Source organism: Macaca nemestrina, chromosome 15, assembly GCF_043159975.1.
Source record: "Macaca nemestrina isolate mMacNem1 chromosome 15, mMacNem.hap1, whole genome shotgun sequence".
NCBI classification, from domain to species: Eukaryota; Metazoa; Chordata; class Mammalia; order Primates; family Cercopithecidae; genus Macaca; species Macaca nemestrina.
Window position 1 is genome coordinate 15,415,608 of NC_092139.1, and position 23,970 is coordinate 15,439,577.

General features: G+C 48.2%; 1 protein-coding gene across 2 annotated transcripts in view; it reads left to right on the top strand.

Annotated features, from left to right (window-relative positions):
- The window catches only part of LOC105470702 (potassium voltage-gated channel subfamily B member 1), a 119,962-nt gene that overhangs the window by 83,851 nt on the left and 12,141 nt on the right, over positions 1–23,970 (top strand). The gene's annotated exons all lie outside the window — the stretch shown is intronic.

Below are 23,970 nucleotides of genomic sequence, written 5' to 3' on the forward strand. Positions count from 1 at the left end.
AAACAGGTTCTGATTGCAGTTACAAGAGACAGAAATCCAATTCAAATTGGCTTAAGCTTGAAAAAATGGGAGGGGTGATGCAACTGCAAAGTTCAGAAGTGGTTCTGGCTCTGGCCCAGATACATAGGCCCTCGAACAATACCATCAGTGCTTGTCATTGCAACTCAGTCTCTCTCCATCTTTTGTCTCTGCCCTCCCCTATGAAGGCTTCACTCTCAAGCAAGCTCTTTGGGCTCCCAGGCTTCCTATCTCCCAGCTAGACAGTCTCCCTCAAAAGAGAACTCCTGGCCGGGCACAGTGGCTCACACCTGTAATCCCAACACTTTGGGAGGCCAAGGCCGGTGGATCACCTGAGGTCAGGAGATCGAGACCATCCTGGCTAACACGGTGAAACCCCGTCTCTACTAAAAATACAAAAAGTTAGCTGGGCATGGTGGCGCATGCCTGTAGTTCCAGTTACTCGGGAGGCTGAGTCAGGAGAATCGCTTGAACCCAGGAGGCGGAGGTTGCAGTGAGCTGAGATCGTGCCATTGCACTCCAGTCTGAGCGACAGAGTGAGACTCCATCTCAAAAAAACAAACAACCAAAAGACAAAAAAACAAAGAGAACTCTTCCCCCATGGTTGCAAAGTTCCAAGATCCACTCTCATGAAGCCATCTTGTGTCACAAGCCCATCCCTTAGTCAGTCATGAAGGCTGGGAGGGTTGGTCTATGCTGATTGGACCAGGCTGAGTCACATGGCCACTCCTGGAGCTGGAGGTGGCCTCAGAGTAGAGACATCAGAAGAGGGTGAGAGAGAGGTGCAGGGCAGAGGACCAGCGGGTGGCCTTCAGAGGCAGGACCAGGTAAAGATGCCATGGGTCCCAGGACCTGGTGCTTGGTAATGCTCAACAATTAATGTTTGTAATTGTAAAACATTAATGTGCTGTAAGGATAGAGAACAACCCATAGGTTGTGAGGTAGAGCAGCCCTGGGTTCAAATTCCAGCTCTGCTACTTGTTAGCTGTGTGGCCTTGGGCATGGCACTTGACCTCTCTGTGGCTTGATTTCTTCATCTGTAAAATGGGATGATAATGATGGATTGTTTTGAGTATTAAATGAGTTATTGCATTCAAAGCGCTTAGAAGAGGGCCTGACACATTATAAGTACTCAGTAAATGTTAGTTATTATGTTCATTATCTATTCAGTGGACTTAATGGTGCCAACTTAAATGACTCACTAGGATTAAAATCTCTTCCCTCCACCTGGATGCTCCTTTCCCAGATCTTCGTACAACTCGATCCTCCATCTTTGGGTCTCAGCTCAGATGTCACCTCCTCAGAGAAGCCCTCCCTGACTACCATAGTGGATGATGTCCCTACACCCAATCACTCTCTATCCCATTAGCCTACTTTCTTGCACCTTGAAGAGATCCTTGTTAATTTACCTATTTCCTCATTTCATGTCTGCTTCCCCCACCCAAATGTCAGTTCCCTGAAGACAGAGTCTGTCGTGATCACTGCTGTGTCCTCAGGATCTGGAAAAGTGTTTGGCACATAGCTTGGCTCCATAAATGTTTGATGAATGAATGCCCCTTTTCTTCGCCAATAGTGTTTCTGTGCTGCATCACGCATCAGGGAGGACACTGGAGCAAAGATGTAGCAATGGGGGAGGGGTGCAGAGATGCATACCCCAAATAACTGGAGTGGAGCTTCGGGGGGAGACCTAGGTGAGCCTGCCACCCTCTGTCCCCCAAGAAGGGCTCTCTTAGGTCCCTGTCCCCGGTTGTGTAGAGGGTCTTAGCTCTGGGTGGCCTAAGAGGACAGGAGTGTTCTTCTTGACTTGGGTCATCCTAGCCAAGGTCAGGCTAAAGCCAGCAGGCCTGGGATTACACACCTTTGCACATCCAGCTGCTTAGCCGGATTAGTGCAGATGCCACGCCCACAGGCCCAGGCCCAAGACAGGAGCTCCAGGAGGGTGAGTCACAGGCCACCTCTCCCTCCTACTCCTCTGGCCCTTCCTACCCTGGAGAAGCCTCAAGACCTACCAGAGACCTGACAGAGTGGCTGTATTTTCTGTGTATATTTTCATTACTGTTTATTGAACATCTACTGTGTACCAGGCCCTGAACGGGACACTTTACAGGCTCTCAGTCAGTCCTTCAGTCTGGGAGACTATAGCTCATTTATTTATTTTTAAAATTCAGTTCCTCAATAGTTATTAAGCACCTACTATGTACCAGACACAGGTCTAGGCATGAGAGATGCTGAAGTTACAAAGATGGTCCCTGCTTTCATGGAGCTTTTAGAGGAAAAGACAGGCAGGGAGTAAATATTTTCATTTTTTAATTTTTTATTTTTTTTTTAGAGATGGGGTCTCGCTCTGTCACTCAGACTGGAATGCAGTGGTACGACATGGTTCACTGCAACCTCGACCTCCTGGGCTCAAGCGATTCTGCCACCTCAGCCCCCCAGGTAGCTGGGACTACAAGTGCATGCCACCTCACCCAGCTAATTTTTGTATTTTTTGTAGAGACGGGGTTTTGCCATGTTGCCCAGGCTGGTCTCAAACTCCTGAACTCAGGCAATCTGCCTATCTCGGCCTCTCAAAGTGCTGGGATTACAGGCATGAGCCACTGCGCCCAGCCATGAATATTTTTTAAATGCCCTTCAGCTCCTCAAGCCAGAGGTGAAGAAGGCGGGAAGGGAAAATGTGGATGGGCAGGTAGAACTTTCTCATGTACTCTATAGGCCTAGGAAGGATGTTTGTGGCCCATAACCCACGGCTGGTTGTGGGGAGCTTTGCCGTCTGTGAGAGAGTAGAATATGAGCAAGCTTTTACCACAAATGTTTGTTGAATGACTGAATGAATATTCTGCTGTTGCTCAGAAGCCTTCCCAAGCTCCCCATTGTCTGCGGGGTCTGATCCAGACCCCTCAGCCGATGTTCACAGCGCCCCCATGATCTGGCCCCAGGTGCTCTTCCAATTCCTCTCCATCTCAGGAAACACCACCAGTATCCTCCCAGTTGCTCAGGACAAAACCCTGGGATTCCATCTTGACTCTTCTTTCCTTTGCCCCACACATCTGAGCCATCAGCAGTTTGGTTGATTTCACCTCCAAAATATAACTTGAATTTGTCTTCTCTATTGTGAACAGCCACTGTCTCTTGCCTGGACACCTACTACAGCCTCCTCACTTTCATTCCTGCTTCTATTCCAGTCCCCCTACACGCTGTTCCTAGGTGCAACTGGGGGATCTTTTATTTTATTTTATTTTATTTTATTTTATTTTATTTTATTTTGAATTGCAATTTCACTCTCGTTGCCCAGGCTGGAGTGCAATGGCGCAATCTCGTCTCACTCTATCCTCTGCCTCCCAGGTTCAAGCAATCCTCCTGTCTCATCCTCCCAAGTAGCTGGGATTACAGGCGCCTATCCCCGTGCCCGGCTAATTTTTGTGTTTTTAGTAAAGACGGAGTTTCACCATGTTGGCCAGGCTGGTCTCGAATTCCTGACCTCAGGTAATCTGCCCGCCTCAGCCTCCCAAAATGCTGGGATTACAGGCGTGAGCCACCACACCTGCTAGAGCTAGGGGATCTTTAAACCTACATTAGGCCATGGCCCTGTGGCTTCCAGGATTCTCAGGTTAAAAACATCCTATCAGGTCTTCAAGGCCTGCCTCCCTTCTCTCTTCGACCTCATCTGTCACGCCCTTTGTCTTCCTCCCTAGCACCAGGGACACGGGTCTCCTTTCTCCTCCTCTTCTTGCCAAACTCTTCCCTGCCCCGGAACCCTTGCATTTGCTGTGACTGCTGCCCGGACTGGCCTTTCCCCAGATCTTTGCGAGCTGGCTCCTTTGCATTCCTCAGATCCCCACTCACGCATCACCTCCTCAGGGAGGCCCTCCAAAGCCACTTGAGCTAAAGCAGTCCCCTATCTCCTGCCTGTCTTTTTTTATCTATAATTCTGCTTTACTGAGGTGTGGCAGGATGAGTGGTGGGGACTAGGAGGCGCTTCAGAGCAGTCTAGAAGCAGGAGAGACGAGGGGAAAATGCAGCCAGGGGCTCTAAGGAAGCAGCAACACGGCTTCTCTGCAGACATACGGATGGATGAGGGGCTGGCCCAGGCAGGGATTCCATCCCCATATTCCTGATCCAGGGCGTCTCGTGGACCCAGCTCTTGGCTCAGCATTCCCCAAGGAACCCATGACTGCTTCTCTGGCACTGTTTAATCTTTTCCCTCATCGCTGGCTACACTTCTAATGATTTATTCCTGGTCTCCCAAACCCAGATTCCTGCAGAAGCCAAGCAAGCCTCATAAACAACACGCACAGGGTGCATGTGAGATTTTAGAGTGCAGGCCTGGACTTAACACCGCGCAGCATCAGCCTGGGCTTGCCACAGAGCAGCGTGGACCAAGAATACCCAGAGCTTCAGATTTTTCTTGAGAAGCTCGAATGTGAATTCATAGGGAAAATCAATGTTGGCAACAAATTCACTGTGTGAGCCAAAACTCCCTGCCGGTGGATGAGGGTCCCTCCTGTTGGCAGGGTGGCCTCGGTTCACATGCATACCCTGGGGTACACATTTGCCATGCACGATTTCATTGCTGCCTGACAACCACCTGTGCAGGGGGTATTATTCTGAGCCCCATTTTACAGATGAGGAAGCTGAGGCTCAGGGAGATAATGGGATCATCCATGCCAGAGTTCCACCTATATCTAGAACTCATCTGCTTGCCCAAAAGCTGAAGAGGTTCCAAACTCTGTACTAAGAGTGTCTACCTGTTTTGTCTGACTTCAACTTCCAATTCTGCCTGTTTCACGCGGGAGACTCAGAGAGGTTAAGTAATGTACTGAAAGTCACCCAGCTGGCAAGGACCAGGATTGGAACTCAACTTTGTCCAAAGTCAAAGTTTGTAGGCTAACCCCTTACTCTCTGTCCAGTTCCAATGTGAAGGAGCTTTGAGAAGTTCAAGTGACAGAATCCTTTTGGTACTGAAACAATATTCTGTGCAAGATCCTACTAAGCGTAAGCTCCTGAGAAGTGCTAGGACTTCTGGCCCTTCTGTGGAAACCCTGTGTTGCAGCCAGGACTCTTGGATGACACTTTTTTGGAGAGAGTGGGATCCTCAGGAATTTTGTTCAAATGCTGACATCTGACTGCTGGTTCACTTTGTATGTCAACTCCTGGGCTTTGGTTCCTGCTCCTGCCAGACCCCAGTGCAGGCTGGGAAAGTTTGGAGGATTCCAGATGCAATCTAAAATCTGCCCAGAAGCTTGGAGCTCATGGGGGAGCTTCCACCAGTGGGTATACCTCCTCCCGTCCTTCTCTCCACCACTCCTTGGTCTATGGAAGAAGGGAACTGGCATTTCTTGAGGACCTGGTAGGCTCCATGCACTTTCTTTGTGATATCTCAGTGTGATTCAGCCCCTTCCTTCCTATGGATCCTAAAAGCAAGTCATTTTGCCTCTATGAATCTTAGCTCTCTCACCTGTAAAATTAAGATAACAATTTTGTTAAGTCAGGTCACTTTATTTGCAAGGGTCAGAAATCCAGCCCAACTGGCCTAATCCAAAAAGAGCATTCATCAGTTCATATTGTTGAAAAATCCAAAGGGATGGCTTCAGGGATGGCTGGATCCAGGTGCTCAAATAATGTCATTAGAAACCTGTCTTTGTGTCTTGGCACAGAGTCCCTCTGCTTTGGCTACATTCTTGGGCAGATTTTTTTTTCCCCCAGAGAGCCAGAGTTGACTCTCCAGCCCCTTCTGGTTGGTATCCTGTCAACTCAACAGCCCCTGATGAAAGAGACCACCTCTTTCCCAATAATTCGAGAAAAAGTTCCAAGATGAACCCTGATTAACCAATTTGTGTCATGCCCACACTACTAAAGTAATCTCTGTGGCCAGGGAGATGAATGATCCTAACTGGTAAGCTTGGATCTCACTGTTACCCCCTGAAACTGAGAAACAGGGTCAACTTCACTTAATACGTGATTGTGGAGGAGGAACGATTCCCAAAAAACAATGCTAAACTATCCAAAAACATATCTACCATGCTAATACCTACCTCCTAGGTACTTGTGAGGATTAAATGAGATAATATGCTGTGCCTGGCTCCTGGTACATGCTCAGTAACTCCATAGCTAGCCTTGTCAACTCCCTCCTGAACCCCTGACTATCCATCTCTGACCCAGCCTCAGAGTGAGACAGGCATGAATTCAAGTCCTAATCCTGCTGTGTGGCTCTGGGCATGTTATTTAGTGGCTCCAAGCCTCAGATCCATCCTCTGAAAAATGAAGGTGAAAAGAGGAGCTACTTCCTGGGGTGATGGTGAATAAACGCTTTGGTACCTTACACGTCGCAGGTGTGCAGTAAATGGTGGCTTCCCCTCTTGCCAGTTTTCTCTCTCTGTGCACACCTGCCCCAGTCAAACTGAATTAACTATTGTTCCCCACCTCCAACCCTTTGAATATGCAGTTACCTCTGCCTAGAACACCCCCTACTCCCATCTCTGCCTGCTGGAATCCATCTCTAGCCCTCACACCCCAGCCCAGATGTTTCCTCCTCCAATGGAACCTCACCTTTTTGAGGCTTGGTTTTCATAATTGCAAAGCAGGAACACCTCCTGGGGTTGAGATAAGGAGTAAATGAGATTGGTCATGCAATGCGGTTGGCGCAGTGCCTGATTTGGTGAGAAATCAATAAATATCAGCTGTTATTATATCATTAGTATCAGGCATTCAGCTGCTAATTCAAGCTTGCATTTCCCAATAATGCCTTGCATAGGAGGGGTGCTCAGTAAACATACCGCATTTGGGTGGTCCAGTTGGGGTCATGGCTTCTAAACCCATTCATCCATCCATCCCTCCATCCAGCTGACCAACCGACAAACCATTCGCCTATTCATTCATTCAGGCAGTCATTTAGTGCACCAGTATTTGTTGAGTGCCAACCCCATCTCTGGCTCTGTGCTGGGCAGTGGGGATCCAGCCTTGTGAAACAGACACAGTCCCTGCCCTCGATGTGCTAACCTGGGTTGGTGGAGAAGCAGAAAATAAATGAGTAAACAAACAAATTAACAAAATGACTTGGTCGGGCATGGTGGCTCACACCTATAATCCCATCCCTTATCCCTTTGGGAGGCTGAGATGGAAGGATTCCTTGAGCCCAAGAGTTTGAGACCAGCCTGGGTAACATAGTGAGACCTCATCTCTACAAAAAGAAAAAGGAAAAAAGAAAAAGGAAAATAGCTAGGCATTGTGGCGCACATCTGTGGTCCCAGCTACTCGGGAGGCTGAGGTGGGAGGATTGCCGCAGCCTGGGAGGTCAAGGATGCAGTGAACCATGATCACACAACTGTACCCTTTTGAGACCCTGTCTAAAAAAAAAAAAAGTGACTGCAGATTGTGACAAATCACCAAGGAGGTAAAACAGTGCAGCAAGAGTGAATGACTGAGGAAGAGGTTTTTTCCTTTGTTTTTTTGTTTTTTGTTTTTTGTACTTTTTTTTTTTTTTTTTTTGACATGGAGTCTCGCTGTGTCTCCCAGACTGGAGTTCAGTGGCACGATCTTGGCTCACTGCAAGCTCCGCCTCCTGGGTTCACACCATTCTCCTGCCTCAGCCTCCCGAGTAGCTGGGACTACAGGCGCCCGCCACCTCGCCCGGCTAGTTTTTTGTATTTTTAGTAGAGACGGGGTTTCACCATGTTAGCCAGGATGGTCTCTATCTCCTCACCTCGTGATCCACCCACCTCGGCCTCCCAAAGTGCTGGGATTACAGGCGTGAGCCACCACGCCCAGCCGGAAGAGGTTATTTTTAATCAGGCAGTGAGGGACAGCCTCTCTAAGGAGAGAATGTGAGGGATAAGAAGGAGCCAGTCACAGACAATCTGGGATGAGGACGTTCAAGACAGAGAAACAGCAAGTGCAAAGGTCCTGAGGCAGGAGTGGGCTTGGCATGTGGAAGAGCAAACAGGTGGCCAGTGTGGCTGGAAGGGACTGACCGTGTGGGAGAGCACAGAGGAAAAGAGATCAGAGAGGGCAACATGGGCCAAGTCAGGCAGGGCTCTGCAGCCTCCATAAGAGTTTGGACCTTGTTTCGAGTGCAGCAGGACACCACTGGAGGACTTTAAGAAGGACAGTGATGAAACCTGATTTCACAAAGACTGCTGTGACAGGGCAATCAAAGGCCTGACTCAACTTAATTCAGTCTAGGAAAAGCTGGTGACATTGCTACTGAGTCCTGAAAGAAGGAAGAAAGCAAATTGGTGAAGGGGCAGGGGAGGTGACGGGAAAACGTCTCTCCAGGCCAGGCCCAGGGAACAGCAAACGAGAAGGTGCGGAGGTCTCTGTTGATCTCTTAGAACAGGAAAATGAGAGTCTCCTGAGAGTCCGGAAAGGGAAGGAAGGAAGGGTGTGGAGTGGAGCTGGTTAAGGACACAGGGAACTACTCAAGCTCCATGGAGTGGAGTTGTGTTCATAGCAACTTGTTCCCAGTCCATTGCTATGTTATTCTGGGCAACCGCTGTCTTTTTGCCTGTGTTACTATCAGATGGGTTGGCAGTCCATGTGTAAGTTGTACTCTGTATTCTCCATATACTGCAGAATTACTGGGCTAACCTTTGTGGTGCTGATTAGAATCTAGGCCTGGCTGCTATAACAAAGAGAGACAGGGAGAGAAGTATATTTCTCTCATCAGTCCACATGAAAATAGTCCAGAACTAGTACCATGGCTCTATAAAGTTATCATGGCCCCGGCCTCATTCCACCATTCTGCTCTGCTTTTCCCAGAGCGGGGTTTTCAGTCTCATGACTCTCAGTGGCTGCTAGAGTTCCAGCAATCATGTAATCATCCCTGGCAGCAGGATAGAGGAAGATCTAAAAAGAGGAGGCAGCCTTCCCTGCTTTAAAAAGATTCTGGGGCTTGGTGCCGTGGCTCATGGTGAAACCCCGTCTCTACTAAAATACAAAAAAATTAGCCAGGCATGGTGGTGCGCACCTGTAATCCCAGCTACTCAAGAGTGCGCACCTGTAATCCCAGCTACTGATTACATCCATGGTGCTGTGCACCTGTAATCCCAGCTACTGATTACATCCATGGTGTTGCGCACCTGTAATCCCAGCTACTGAGGCAGAGAATCGCTTGAGCCTGGGAGGCAGAGTTTGTAGTGAGCCAAGATTGTGCCACTGCGCTCCAGCTTGGGCGAGAGAGTGAGACTCCATCTCAAAATAATAATAATAATAATAATAATACAAAAAACAACAAAAAAAGAGATTCTGGAAGTCCCACACAACACTCCCACTCCCATCTTATTGACCAGATCCAAGCATGTGACCTCCATCTAGCTGCAGGGGAGGCTGAGGCTTGGCGGTGTGATCTTTAAGCAAAGTAGTCATAGAAGCCAGTTGAAAATCAGGATTCGGTGAAAGAGTAGAATATGGAGACTTGTCCTTGCACACATGGCTGTCCTCAAAGTGGCCCGAGGCCCCTAGAGATCTCACCCCTTAGCCTCAAGAATTGAGAGAATGTGAGGTGGCAGGGCGAGGCCCCCAAAGGTTGAAGCCAAAGCTCAAAATTGCATGACCAGAGTCACCTCCTTGTCACTTTCCTGGACAATTAATGCAATTATTCCTTACATTCTAATGAGTCAACCTCCCCTTCAACAACCAGACCAAGGACTTGGAGTGTTGCTGCCCTGAATGTTTTCATGTGGAACAGCTGAATAACTGAAGGAATCTTCCAGGAGAACCACAAGAATGGATGTCCTTATTTTCCAAAGGTGATCCTTAGTGGGGGACGAAAAAGGGAGTCAGAGGAAGACTGCTGCTAATGATACTAATAAAAATAGCATGTTCTGCACCCATTGTGTGTGGCCTAGAGGCACCCTAAGGTCTGTCCCCCTTACCACATTCCTTACTCTCCCCTCCACTTACCCTACTTCAACCACACCTGCCAAACACATTCTTACCTCAGGGCCTTTGCACTTACTGTTCCCTCTGCCTGGAATGCTTTTCCCACTGATGGTCATGTGGCCCACTCCTCCTTATCATTCAGGTCTCAGCTCAAATGTCACCTCCACAAGGAGGTCCTCCTTGATCACCCCAGCTAAAGTAAACCGTCTCATAGTCATTCTCTTTCCCCTGACCAGCTTCATTTTTTCATAGCAATTATCATAGCCTGAAATGATCCTGTTGACTTATTACTGTGCACTGTGTGCCCCTTCCCTCTATAAAACCCTCAGCTCCGTGCAAACTGGGATTTTTGCCTGAATTGTTTACTGCAGTATCACCAGGGCCTAAAGGATTACCTGGCACATCCCCACATGAATGAATGAATGAATGAATGAGACAAATCCTTATAAGAATCTGACCATGTAGGTATTAATAGTCCCTTTTTATAGATGGGGAAACTGAAGCTCAGGGAGATGAAGTTCCTTGTGTAAATTCAAACAGCCAGTAAATGTCAGGGGCAAGATTTGATCCCAGGTCTTGCTGATTCCACCCTTCTCTTTGGCCTCCCTCCATTGAATAACAACAATAGCTCATTGTAACAGCTCCCGCCATTAGAACAGTCTTCCTGATATCAAGGCGAAGTACTCCTCACGGCTTTGAAACAAACGAACATCTGACATTCATCGAGGCCTTATTGCATGCCAGGTACCACATGCATTCTCTCATTGAATTCCCATATGACAACCCAGTGAGGGAGGAACCCTGGTGGTCCCCGTTGCACAGATGAAGAAATGGAGGCTCAGGAAGGTTGAGAAACTTATCCAAGGCCTCACAGCTGGAAAATTAGGAAACAGATGAAAATGTAAGTCCCGGTTCTTAACCAACGCATTCTAGTGCCTCCCTCCCCCTGGATCCAGCTCGTTCATTCCTTATCAAATTTCATTTATCCTGCCTTCTTTCTTTGATGAATGAATGAAAATAGGGCTCACTGTAAAAGACAGTAGATGAAAATTCACATACAAAGAGTCTTCCTGATCATTTCAACCCTTTTCTGGCCAACCTCTTGTCAGATCTGATGAGATCATCATTATTTTTAACTTCGTGCTGTCACTGCCAAAGGGCTCGGACCACCGGGTGGGGGAAGCTTCAGTTCAGCCACTATCTTGATGTTCTCCTGTGTTGCCATTACTAATACTACCCCCAAACCCTTGTGGCTTTACCAGGATCTTTATGTTTTATTTTTATTTCTTTAGAGACTGGGGGGGAGGGAAGGTCTCACTATGTTCCCCACGCTGGTCTCGAACTCCTGGCCTTAAGTGATCCTCCCATCTCAGCCTCCCAAAGTGCTGGGATCGTAGGTGTGAGCCACCATGCCCGTTTTCCAGGATCTTTGTAAGCCATTCATCTTTGTCTGAGAGGACTAGTTAGCTTAAAATCAGATAATAGAATCTGTAATCTGACTCGACCAGATGAATTAGTCAGAAGATGCTAGATTGTGCTACAATAATGAACAAATCCACAATCTCTTGACTTTACCCATCAAAGTTTGTGTGTGAAGAACTCACACCCACTCTTAAATGCCTCTGCCAGTATCCACACAGAGCCCATGCAGAACCAGATATCTCCACCCCACTGCCTCTAGGAAATAGACATTATGCCCAGGAAGAAGACTGGAACCAGACACCCATGAGTGCTAGAAGTCTGTCCACCCCAGACACACATACGTGGCATTGTGGCCATCAGACAAAAATGTGATGGCTTCCTTGCCGACCCCGCTAAGCTGAAGCACCCCTACTCTTCCCCCAGGGCACTTCTCCTTTCTCCAAGGCTGCCTGACATACGGTGTGAACAAAGATCCCGACGTTAATTCGTGGACTTAACATCAGGAAAACTTGATTTCTTGTTTTGTTTGTTTGGTTTACAGTAAAGGGTAGAAATGCCAGTCATTTGTTTCTGCACTCCAGTGTATCATATTTTGCACACACCCATACTGGGGACCATCTCCTTAGCCTGTTATAAAGCATTTTGTAAGTTTCAAAGCACTTACTGTGTCCCCCTGGAGGACACAGTAAGAGACCAGAGGCCTCACTATTGAGGGAGGGAATTATGTGTATCACTTTTGGGTGCAGGCATTTAAGAGCAAGTGTGACTTGTCCACACTGTCCCTTCCTCTGCCTTGGCAAGACTGGAGGCCACCTATTGAGATGGTAGAGCCACTAGATCCTTGCCACCTAGAAAGGAACTGTAGTGGAGACCCATTAGACTCTCAGTGGATCCTGCATGAGAAAGATCAGAGATGTGATGACACTTGCCTAAGGATGCCCAGCCAGAATTAAAAGTAGGTCTCCAGACTACCCACGTGTCCATTTCACCTCTGTATGAATCTCTAGTGAGACTAAACTGCTATAATTTCATAATAGATGAGAAAGATCTATTGTTAAGCCACCCAAATGTCTCTTTCAAAAAGTAGATTGGACATTAACCAGAAAATCTGGCTATTATCAAAAAAAGACCACTCACAGAGCCATTATTCTGACATTAGCCAGAGTAGCACCTAACCCCAGCATCTCTCCAGACTCACGTAATTAGCTTCCATTAGCAACCCCAGCCACCTTGGTCAAGCTCTCAGAGACTACCCTCCCCAATTCCCCTCCTGCCAGACTCAGAGGACAAGGGAACTGGTTTGTGGCCGGCAGAACCTGGGGACATTGTCCTTGCCTAACACTTCCTGCACTCCTCATTTTTCATTCAATACATTGCTCTCAACAACAGGAATGGACCCATGCCATTCATCACAGTTAACACTGACAGTTCCTCCCTCAACTGCTCATGTCCTCGGCAAATATAGGGAATTGGCAATCACCCAGGCAGGGAGCACACTGTCCCGCATTTCTCCCCTCCAGAGACAAGCCTCCTCATCCTCTCTTCCCTCTGCAGGGATCAGTTTTGAGTCCCTCCTCCTCCTCCACCAGAGACCATTGTCCTCAGGTGGGCACGAGATGGTGACATCACCACCTCCCAGAATTCCTGCCTTTGGAGAGGCTTGTGGGAACCTGGCTGGCCTGTTAGGAAGACGTTGCCCAACCCAGGGCTTGTTAAGAAGAGTGCAGTTACCTCAGGGAGACGGTTCAAGTGAAGGCATAAGTTAAAAACCAGACCCCAGGATACTAGGATAAGAAAGGTCCCAAGTATATATATTTTTTAAAATAAAGAAGGGCATCAAAGTCTAGTAAACATCAATTTAAACTCTTTCTCTACTAGTTTCTTCTTCTTCTTTTTTTTTTTTTTTTTGACAGAATTTTGTTCTGTTGCCCAGGCTGGAGTGCAGTGTCACTACTCTGCCTCCCAGGCTCAAGCGATTCTCTTGCCTCAGCCCCCCGAGTAGTTGGGATTACAGTCATATGCCACCACACCTGACTAATTTTTGTATTTTTGGTAAAGACAAGGTTTCATCTTGTTGGCCAGGCTGGTCTCAAACTCCTGCCCTCAAGTGATCTGCCCACCTTGGCCTCCCAAAGTGCTGGGATTACAGGCCTGCACCACCATGCCTGGCCATCTATTATTTTCTTAAGTGTTCCTCTGGATATTTGTCCTCTAAGCCTGAGTTTCCCCAATTATGAAACAGGTGGAGGCACAGCACAGCCTGTAAGACTGTTATCAGGATGAAATGAGATCCTTTGTTGCATAGATATGTATTGAAAACCAACTATGTGCTCTAAGGATTCAAGATAGAGAAAAATCAGATATAACCCCTGCCCTCACACTGCTTACAGTCTGCAGAGGTGGACATTACTGCAAAATTGCAACTTGAACAGTGTTATGAAGAAAAGGATAATAGTGCTATGAGAGTCTGTGATTGGGATTTGACTTGGTTAGGAAGGTCAAGGATGGCTTCCTCGAACAGGTGCTCTTGAGCTAAAAAGGATGAGTAGGAAGTAACCAGGCAGAGTGAAGGGAAAAGCATTCCAGGCAGAGGGAACAGTGTGGGAAAGGCCCCGTGGCAAGAAAATAGTGGAGACTATGAACGACCAAAGGAAGGTTACTGATTAATGTACCTGAGAGGAGAGGGCAGAGAGGATCATGGAACAAGAGAAGGCTGGAGAGTTAGGCAGGGAGAGACTAAACAGCTGTAACAAAGACCCCAAAATACAGTGAGTGACTTAAACAAGATGGATGTTATGAGATAGACCAGGAGCTGGCAAACTTTTTCCGTAAAGGGCCAGTCTAGCGCTGGGATTCGCTTCCATCTCAGATCCAAGACAGTTGCTCCAGCTCTGCCCAGCACATCTGCCTCCCAGCCAGCAAGAAGGAGGAAAAGGAGACAGGGCTTGTATTATTTCTGCTCACCTTCCATTGGCCAATGTTAATCACATGGCCACATCTAACTGCAAGGGAAGCTGGGAAATGTAGTCTTTATTCTGGTTAGCCCTGGGTCCAGCTAAAACTCTATGACAATGGAAGAGGGGAAGAACAGATATTGGTGACAGCTAGTGGTCTTTGCAATAGTGGGCCAGAGAGTGGTTTTGGGGAGGCCAGAAAGAAGTATTGATGCGGGAGGGTGGGGGCTGTGCAGGTGGAGAGAATGGAACGGATGCACAGATGTTGGTGAACTTGAATTGATCAGACTTAGCAACCACTATATTCTTGCCATGGGGCCTTTCCCACACTGTTCCCTCCGCCTGGAATGCTTTTCTCTTCACTCTGCCTGGTTACTTCCTACTCATCCTTCTTAGCTCTTAGCCTGCCCCCTGCAGGCTCCTGACTCCTGACTCCTGGGTATGGGGAAACAGAATAGGGCAGTGTGTAGCACGTGTGACCCCCATATTCCTGGTTTGTGGAGTCTGATGCAGATCTTGTCCGGAAAGTTCTTCACACCCTATGGCAGGTGTTGTCTTCATTATCGCCTCAGGTGGGTCAGTGACTGCAAACCCAGCTGCCTCAGAAACGGATCACAAAACAGGTGAAGGGCCTGTGGCACACTGGGCAGCCGGTTCCCTGTCCCAAGGGGTTGCTATTCCTTAGCTCCAGCCAGTGGTTGCCACTGGGAATGCAGGTTGACTGAAGACAGAGCATCTAATTTTCCAAAAGAATCTGAAAATCTGGATTTTTACGTAAAATCTCCCAATTTTGAAACTCGGTCAACCAAGTAAAAATAAACTTCCCAGCAGCAAAGCCTCTGGGTTATAAGGGCTAGGGCGCCCTCCACATTGGCCCTGCATCCTCTTTCCATCTTTGAGACTGTTTTCTTCTCATGGCAAAGCCCTCTGCCTTCATCCTTTGTTGTACAAGCACGGGATTCCTGTCCCTTTGAGCCCACGAGCGCCCCCTGCAGGCTCCTGACTCCAATGTCTCACCAATCCTCTGCCAGGAGCCACTGCCTGTAGGGGATGCGGGCAACCCCATCAGACTGCTCCCAATCCCCTTAATCGGATCTGCACCAGTGACCCTTCTAATTAAAACTCCCCAGCTATAATCCCCACTTAAAGCTGGGGGAAGCGGAAGCACCATAAAAGGACCGAAGGTTTGATGGGCCAGCAGTCGCCTCCTCCTATGTCCTTGAAAATGTCTTGGGGAGACCCACAGACCTGAGTTCAAGTCTGCGGGTCTGGAACTACCGCTTACAAGTTGCGAGACTCTGGAAAAGTCGCTTCATTCTCTGAGCCTCGGTTTTCTTTATCCGTTTGTTCATTCATTTGTCAGCTATGTAGGACGCTCCCATCTGTACCAAGCACTGTTTCAGGAGCTGGGGACACGGCAGTGGACAAGACCGACCCAGTCCAGGCCCTCATGGAGCTGACACTTTAGTGTGGGACAGAAAGGAGAAAACAATTTCAGCTCAGCAGCACCAGGGCTGTGATCAGAGATGTGCAGGGGCTGTGGGAGCTCAAAGAAATGATATACCCAATGCAGACCGGGGGTCCAGAGAGGACTCGCTGGGGCAAGTGGCCCCAAAGCCGAGGCCTGAATAGGCAGCCAGAAGAAGTGGGTTTGGAGTAGGAGGAAGGGTACTCCAGGCAGAGGGAACAGCAAAGATCTAGAGCTGCAAGCACCCATGGTGGTGTAGTTTGGCAACTGTAAGTGGTTTCTCCGGGATTCAGTGTGGAATACAGTGGGAATAGGAGAAATAGTCAGGGGAGAGAAGAAAGGTGATCTTAATATAAAGCCCAAATCTCTTCCTCAGATCTCATCAGGCTCACCCCGCTCTCCCGCTCTCACTCATGCAGCCCCAGCCACACTGAGTTTCTTTGGGTTGCTTGATATACCAGGCTTATTCCCACCCAAGGCTTTCATACGTGCTGTGCCTTCTGCCTAGACTGTTCGCATCTTTGAATGACACACACTCCTTATTTTTAAGTCTCAGCAACCAGACACCTCCTAAGAGAGGCCTGCCTTGACCACTCGGCCTCCTGTGGACACCCCTAGTGCTTCTCCATCGATCCCCCTGGTTTGCTTTTCTCAGTAACTCACAGCACCTAACACTATCTGACATCACCTTGCCTCTTTCCTGGTTTACATTTTTGGGTTTTTTTGGTCTGCCTCTCCCTACCAGTTCCATGAGGCTGGGAAATTTTCTTTCTTATTCATGCAGCACTCTCAGCAACTAGCATAGCACTTAGTAGTGCTCAATAAGCACATGCCAACTAAATGCACAGGAACTGGAACTTAACTGAGAGAATGAGGAGTCGCTGCAGGGCTTACAGCAGCTCTGTGGCTTGCTCAGCTTCTTATTCTCTCCTTTGAACTAGCCATATGTTGTGGGGATGGAAAGCAATGGGCCAGCATGGGCAACGTGCAAAACCCCATCTCTACAAAAAATATGAAAAGGGAGGTTGAGGCTGCAGTGAGCCAAGATATCACACCCCTGCACTCCAGCCTGGGCAACAGAGTGAGATCCTGTCTCAAAAAAAAAAAAAAAGAAAAAAAGGCCCGGTGCAGTGGCTCACGCCTGTAATCCCAACACTTTGAGAGGCCAAGGCGGGTGGATCACCTGAGGTCAGGAGTTTAAGACAAGCCTGGCTAACATGGTGAAACCCTATCTCTGTTAAAAATGCAAAAATTAGCTGGACGTAGTGACCTGTAATGCCAGTCACTCAGGAGGCTGAGGCACAAGAATCGCTTGAACCCAGGAGGCGGAGGTTGCAGTGAGTCGAGATCGCAACATTGCACTCCAGCCTGGGTGACAGAGCAAGACTCTGTCTCAAAAAGAAAGAAAAGAAAAGCAATGGGCTTCTGTTTATGGAAAGCAACTTTTTATATAAGTTTATTGAGGCTTTACTTTACATATCATACAATGCGCACCCATTTCCAGCATACGATTCGATAATTTTTATTAAATTTTACCAAGTTGTGCAGCCTTTGCCCTAAATCAGTTTTTAGAACATTTTCATCCTAATGAGATCCTTTATGCTCATTAACTGTTAATCCCTATCTCCCACCCTGGCAACCACTGACCTACTTTCTGTCTCTATAGATTTGCTTTATCTGGACATTTCATATAAGTGGAATCATATAAGTGGCTTTTTGTGTCTAACTTCTCTCACTTATCATAATGTTTTCACGGTTCATCTGTGTCGTAGCAAATACCAGCACTTCATTCCTTTTTATGGATGAGAATATTCCATTGTATGGATAGCTGCATTTTGTTTATCCACTCATCAGTTGATGGACATTTGGGTTGTTTCCACTGTGGGGCTATTATGAATACCGCAGCTATAAACCTGCATGTTTATGAAGAGCAATTTGCAAGCCCTAAACACTAGGTGCAGCTTCCAGCTTGCCAAAGCTTCTAGTGTTACTGAACAGTATTGACTGCAGTGGGCTGTGTGACTGTGGGCAAGTCTTTTCCATTCTCTGCTTGAGTTTCCTCATCTTCCCAGCGGGGAGCTTGAGCCCTTTTCTGTGCCCCAGTCTGTGCCTCATCCACCTTCCTGGAACAGCAGAGAAGTGTGCAGAGGCCACGATAAACAGACCTTAGGCCTCTCTGTGATCAACCACCAGAGTCAACAATTAGGATGAGGAGGGCCTGGTTCCAGCACTCCTGGATTCCACCCTGGGGATCCCCACCTGCCAATCTTTTCCCCCAGAGGACCAAAGCCCCCTCTCCCATTTGGTGCAGACAGGTAGGCTCCAGGATCCAGAACCTCTTCACAGGGAATTTGAGGACAGCCTCCCAGTCTCTGGTACTGGCTCCTGCCTCTGCTCCCCGGGTTCCTGGAGTTCTGCCAAGCCCAACTGGGCTCAGATCCCAGAAAAGCAGAGGCCTGTCCAGGCCTGAGCTGGGGCCGGGAGGACTCCCAGGTGGTGACCAGTTCCCCACTCCTGGGGCTTATCCCAGAAACCAAATCAACACAGTCCATCTGGGTCCACAAGCTATTTAGAGGATGCATGCTGCCTTAGGCAGTCACTGGGGTCTATACACCTACTCCTGGTTCCAAAAGCAACCAGCACAGAGGTTAGGGGTGGGGCTGACCATAAATTATCTGAATAATAATTTATTTATTTGAGACGGAGTTTCCCTCTTGTCACCCAGGCTGGAGTGCAGTGGCTCGATCTCAGCTCACTGCAGTCTCCGCCTCCTGGGTTCAAGTGATTCTCCTGCCTCAGCCTCCCAGGTAGCTGGGATTAAAGGCGCCCCCACACCTGGCTAATTTTTGTATAGTTAGTAGAGATGGGTTTCACCATATTGGCCAGGCTGGTCTTGAACTCCTGACCTCAGGTGATCCGCCCACCTCGGCCTCCCAAAGTGCTAGGATTACAGGGGTGAGCCACCACGCCTGGCCCTGAATAATAGTTTAATAACATTATATATTAGGTAGCTTTTAGGTGTCAAGTGCTCAGTTACCTTCATCTTCATTTTAGAGAAAAGGAAACAGAGGCTCAGAGAGGGGGAGTGACTTGTCCAAAGCCACACAGCTGGGGATTAATAGACCTGGGACTCAAACTCAAGTCCAAAATCAGCTTATAAATAAATGTAAAGAAATGTGGAGAAATAAATACTATTAAAGTTTAAAGTAACTGTGCCACTAGCTAAGGGCATTTTGAATTCATTGAATTCTCACTGCAGTCTTGCAATGATCCCCGTCTTACAGATGGGGAAACTGAGCACAGAGGGCTTAACTCACGTTGGGAAGTTCCCCAGGCAGGAAGTGTGGCCCTAACTCTAAGGGCCTCATTGAGTCTGGAAAAGAAAAAGGTCTTGCAGGTGGGGCCAGGAGGAGTGGGTCAGGGGAGACCCCCACACTGCATTACCGCACATGCTGTGTGATGCACATTCACACAGACAGACGCCAGGTGTGCTTTGAACCTCCCAACCCAACCCTGAGCAGCAGGCACTCCCCCCTACCCCCACACCTTGGGGTCCAGTAGGGCCCCTGCCCCGGCTTTGCTCGTTTCCTAGGCCTCCTTGGGCTGAGGGATGGGGAGAGGGAGGGCAGTCTCAGTACAAAGTGGGTGCCTGCCTTAGGTCTGGACAATAGCTGGGTGCATAATTCATGCATCTGTCATCAGAACATCAATTATGTGGGCCTTCCCTGGAGTTGTCTGGGGGTTAGAAACCAAAGCAGGCTTCTCCTGCTAGCCTCTGGGGGAAAATAGGACCTCCCAGCTCTTAAAGGAACAGACTCCCCGGGAATCCATTCCTCCCTGTGCAGGCGCCCTCCTGCCAGAAGTCGCCAGACAAGAGCAGCTTCCTGTAGGGCTCAGCCCAAAGCCCACTGACTGACCTCTCTGACCCAGTCCGTGTCCCCAACTCCACAATTGTGAGGGGCTGACTATTGGCATGTCCCAGAGTTTCTCAACCTCAGTACTAATGGCATTTCGGGCTGGATCATTCTTTGCCATGGGGGCTGTCCTGTGCATTGTAGGGCATTTAGTGACATCCCAGACCTCCACCCCCAAGATGTCGGGAGCACCCCCCCACCAGTTATAATGACCAAAAATTTCTGCCAAAATTGCCAAGTGTCCCCTAGGAGTAAAAATCATCCCCTTAAAAACCACTAGTATGTCCTCATTTCACAAATAAGGAAACTGTGGCAGTGAACATTTGGATGCCCAAGGCCATCCCACCAATGAATGGCAAGAGCTAGAATTTCAACTCCAGGACCCACACTCCTCACCTCAACACAGGAGCGCTAAAAAGTGTGCTGCCAAGATGTTATTCCAACAATCACATATTTATTTTGGTGAATATTTAATACATATAGCCCTGGCATGAAAAATCAGCAATTTTGCATATTATTTCTTAGAATAAAGCTAAAATGAAACAAAGAAGGTGAGTAGGCTTTTTTGATTTTTTGTTTTTACCATTAAGGAAAGAGTGATACAAGTAGCAAAATACATACAGTATAGCGTCAAAACTGAGGGAAGTCCAGGAGCAGTGGCTCACACTTATAATCCTAGCACTTTGTGGGCCCTGGTGGGAGGATTGCTTGAGGCCAGGAGTTCAAGACCAGCCTGGGCAACATAGTAAGACCCCATCTCTACACAGGATAGCCAGGCATGGTAGCATGTGCCTGTAGTCCAAGTTTCCTGGGAGGCTAAGGCAGGAGGATCGTTTGAGCCTAGGCATTTGAGCTGTGATTGCACCACTGCACTCTAGCCTGGGCCACAGAGGGAGACTCTCTCTCTTAAAAAAAAAAAAAAAATAGCGCAACAAAATGACAATTTAGGGACCCATACATTCTTACTGAAAATCATGCAGAGAAACCAAGGGATGAAAAACTGCACACAGAGGTTGTCTCTGGAGTGGGAAGGACACAAAGGAAGTGTCAGTGTTACTGCTGCCTATTCTGTCTCTCCATTTGGGTGGTGGGTTCTAGGTGTTCGTTTGACTATGGTTCATAAATTATATATAAACTAGGTCTACTTTTGTATATATCAAACGTTTCATTTTATTTATTTTTGAGCCAGAGTTTCGCTCTTGTTGCCCAGGCTGAAGTGCAATGGCATGATCTCGGCTCACCGCCACCCCCACCTCCCAGGTTCAAGCGATTTTCCTGCCTCAGCCTCCCGAGTAACTGGGATTACAGCCGCCTGCCACCATGGTTGGCTAATTTTTTGTATTTTTAGTAGAGACGGGGTTTCACCACGTTGGCCAGGCTGGTCTTGAACTCCTGACCTCAGGTGATCCACCTGTCTCGGCCTCCCAAAGTGCTGGGATTACAGGTATGATCCACCGCACCCGGCCTCAAACATTTCATTTTATAAAATATTACAGAATATTTCTTTTTCAATGGGTGCAAATCCAGAAACTCAAAACCTATTTTTTTAAACATAGGATGTGTCAGACTTAACTACAGAAAAAAAATCAGAAGTTATAGAACCCCTGAGGCTGGGGAGGCACCACACCTCAGAACATTCCCTTTCATCTTCAGAGCTGGCCCATCAGGGCACTGGCACTCTCTTGCCCCCTGTGGCATCCCAAGTGTCTAGCCTAGTGCCTCACGCAGAGTAGATGACCAAGAAATATTTCCCAGGCCAGTGCAGTGGCTCACACCTGTAATCCCAGTGCTTTGGGAGGCCAAGGCAGGAGGATAGCTTGAGCCCAGGAGTTCCAGACCAGTCTGGGCAACAAAGTGAGACCCCATCATTACAAAAAAAGTTAAAAATTAGTTGGGCTTGATTGTACTCTCCTGCAGTCCTAGCTACTTGGGAGGCTGAGGTGGGAGAATTGCTTGAGCATGGGAGTTTGAGGCTGCAGTAAGCTATGATTAAACCATTGCACTCTAGCTTGCGCAACAGAGAAAGACACTGTCTCTTAAAACAACAACAACAACTGAATTCTGGTCCTGACCCTTCTACTTCTAGCTCCATGAACTTGAGCAACAGCCAACAAATACGTCGGGAGCGCCTGTTAGGTGTCCCACCCTGGGTCAGGTGCTGGGGGCCCACAGATAAACCTCAGAACCCATCCCCATCCTCCCAGTGCTGACTGATTCTGAGCAGCAATAAGCACACTCACGTGCATGCACACACACGCACGCACACGCACGCACACACGCGCACGCACGCGCACGCACGCACACGCACACATACACACACATGCACACACACACGCACAGCTGTGATGGGATATGAGTGGTAAGTATCCCCAAGGTATGGTAAAATGGTGAGGAAACCCAAGGATGGAGCAGTCAACCCTGCCTGGGGAAAGCAGGGAGAACTCCAGAGGGAAGGAGTCGCGTGGGCTGGATTTGAAAAGATGGATTGGAATTCACCAGACAGTGAGCAAGAAGCTTGGACATACAGAATTGACCAATGATAGTGTGTGACTAGAGGAGCGTGAATTTTGAGAACCCGTGGCAGGAGTGGCCAGAGAGAGGGGTCAGAGTCAAAATGAGAAGGACTTGACAACCATGTGTCCTTCCTGGGGATTCATTGCAGGGCCAGAAACCTCTCACACTCACCCATGCAGCATTGGGTTGACTTACAGGATACAGCAGACAGTCTCAGAACAAGGACAGAAGGCAAAGACCGAGACTGGGCCACCCCAAGGCTGGGTGATCTGAGTGGATGGGGTGATGTGGGCTGAGATTTCCCCTGTGATGACAGCTGGCATCTATTAGACACTCACCACGTGCTGCTAGAAGCTGTCCTAGCATTTTGCCTGTGCTAACACATTTCATCTTCACAGCAGTTCTCTGAGGTAGATACTGTTATCAGCCCATTTTCTAGATGAGGAAACTGGGGCTTAGAGAGGTTAAATAACTTGCTCAATGTAAGGAAATGGCAGAGAGCTGAGGCTTGAACCTCAAACAGGCTGACACCAGTGCCTCAGCTCTTAACTGCTGCCCTCTGCACCTTGCTATGGCCCTCCTGTGGTCCCCACTCCTCCTTCATCTGCACCTTCCCTTCATTCTCTGCCTTTTCTTGAAGGTTCAGCTTTCTTTGTCTTTTTCTTTTGTTTCGTTTGTTTGTTTGTTTTTTGAGATGGAGTCTCACTCTGTCGCCCAGGCTGGAGTGCAGTGGTGCGATCTCGGCTCACTGCAACCTCTGCCTCCCGGGCTCAAGCGATTCTCCTGCCTCACCTCCCAAGTAGCTGGGAATACAGGTGCAGCCGCTATGCCCGGCTAATTTCGTTTCTTTCTTTTTTTTCCTTTTTCTTTTGTTTTCTTTTGAGACAGGGTTTCTCTCTCTGTCACCCAGGCTGGAGTGCAGTGGTGTGGTCATGGCTCACCGCAGCCTCAACCTCCTTGGGCTCAAGAGATTCTCCCGCCTCAGCCTTCCAAGTAGCTGGGACTATAGACATGTGCCAACACATCCAGCAGATTTTTTATTTTTTGTAGAGACAGGGTCTCACTGTGTTGACCAGGCTGGTCTCAAACTCCTGGGCTCAAGCAATTCCCCCACCTTAGCCTCCCAAAGTGTTGGGATGACAAATGTAAGCCACCATGCCTAGGCTAAGGTTCAGCTTTCTCTGATGTTTTTATGGCATCTCTGTCCCCTACATTTGGGAGACAGTTGCTTGAGGATTGGGCTTATCATGAAGCTGATTCAAGCCTAGATTCTACTTAACATTTAATTCAGGGACTCACCCTCCTGTAACCCACTCACTGCCTGGGTTCCTGAGCTCAAATTTCTCAAAGGTAGGTTGGCTAAGCCCCAGTATACAGATTGGCTCCGCCTAGATTTTTTATCCAAACTTCGTGCTCTGATCAGTGGCAGCCAGGATCAAATAATACAACCACGGTGACCAGGCCCCCCTTTCCCACTTAGCAGGGTCAGAGGAAGAGAAAGGGAAAAATCTACAAAAGAAAGACAGGTATAGGGGACCCAATAGACAGGTTTAGGGGGTTGGATTTTTTCATGAGGAGCCCTGGAGATTTATTAAGCAAAGGAGTAGTGTGATTGGATTTGTATTTTTGGAAAAAAAAAAAAAAAAAAAAAGACCCTCAGAGCAATTGATTACATCTGTTTGCTTTCCTGCACAGTCTGTAGACTGGCCTAGATTCCATTAATTTCAACATATATCCATTGAGCCCTTTCTCTGGGCCAAGCCCTCTTCTTGATCCAGGGCACTCGAAGGTAGCTAAGCTAAGG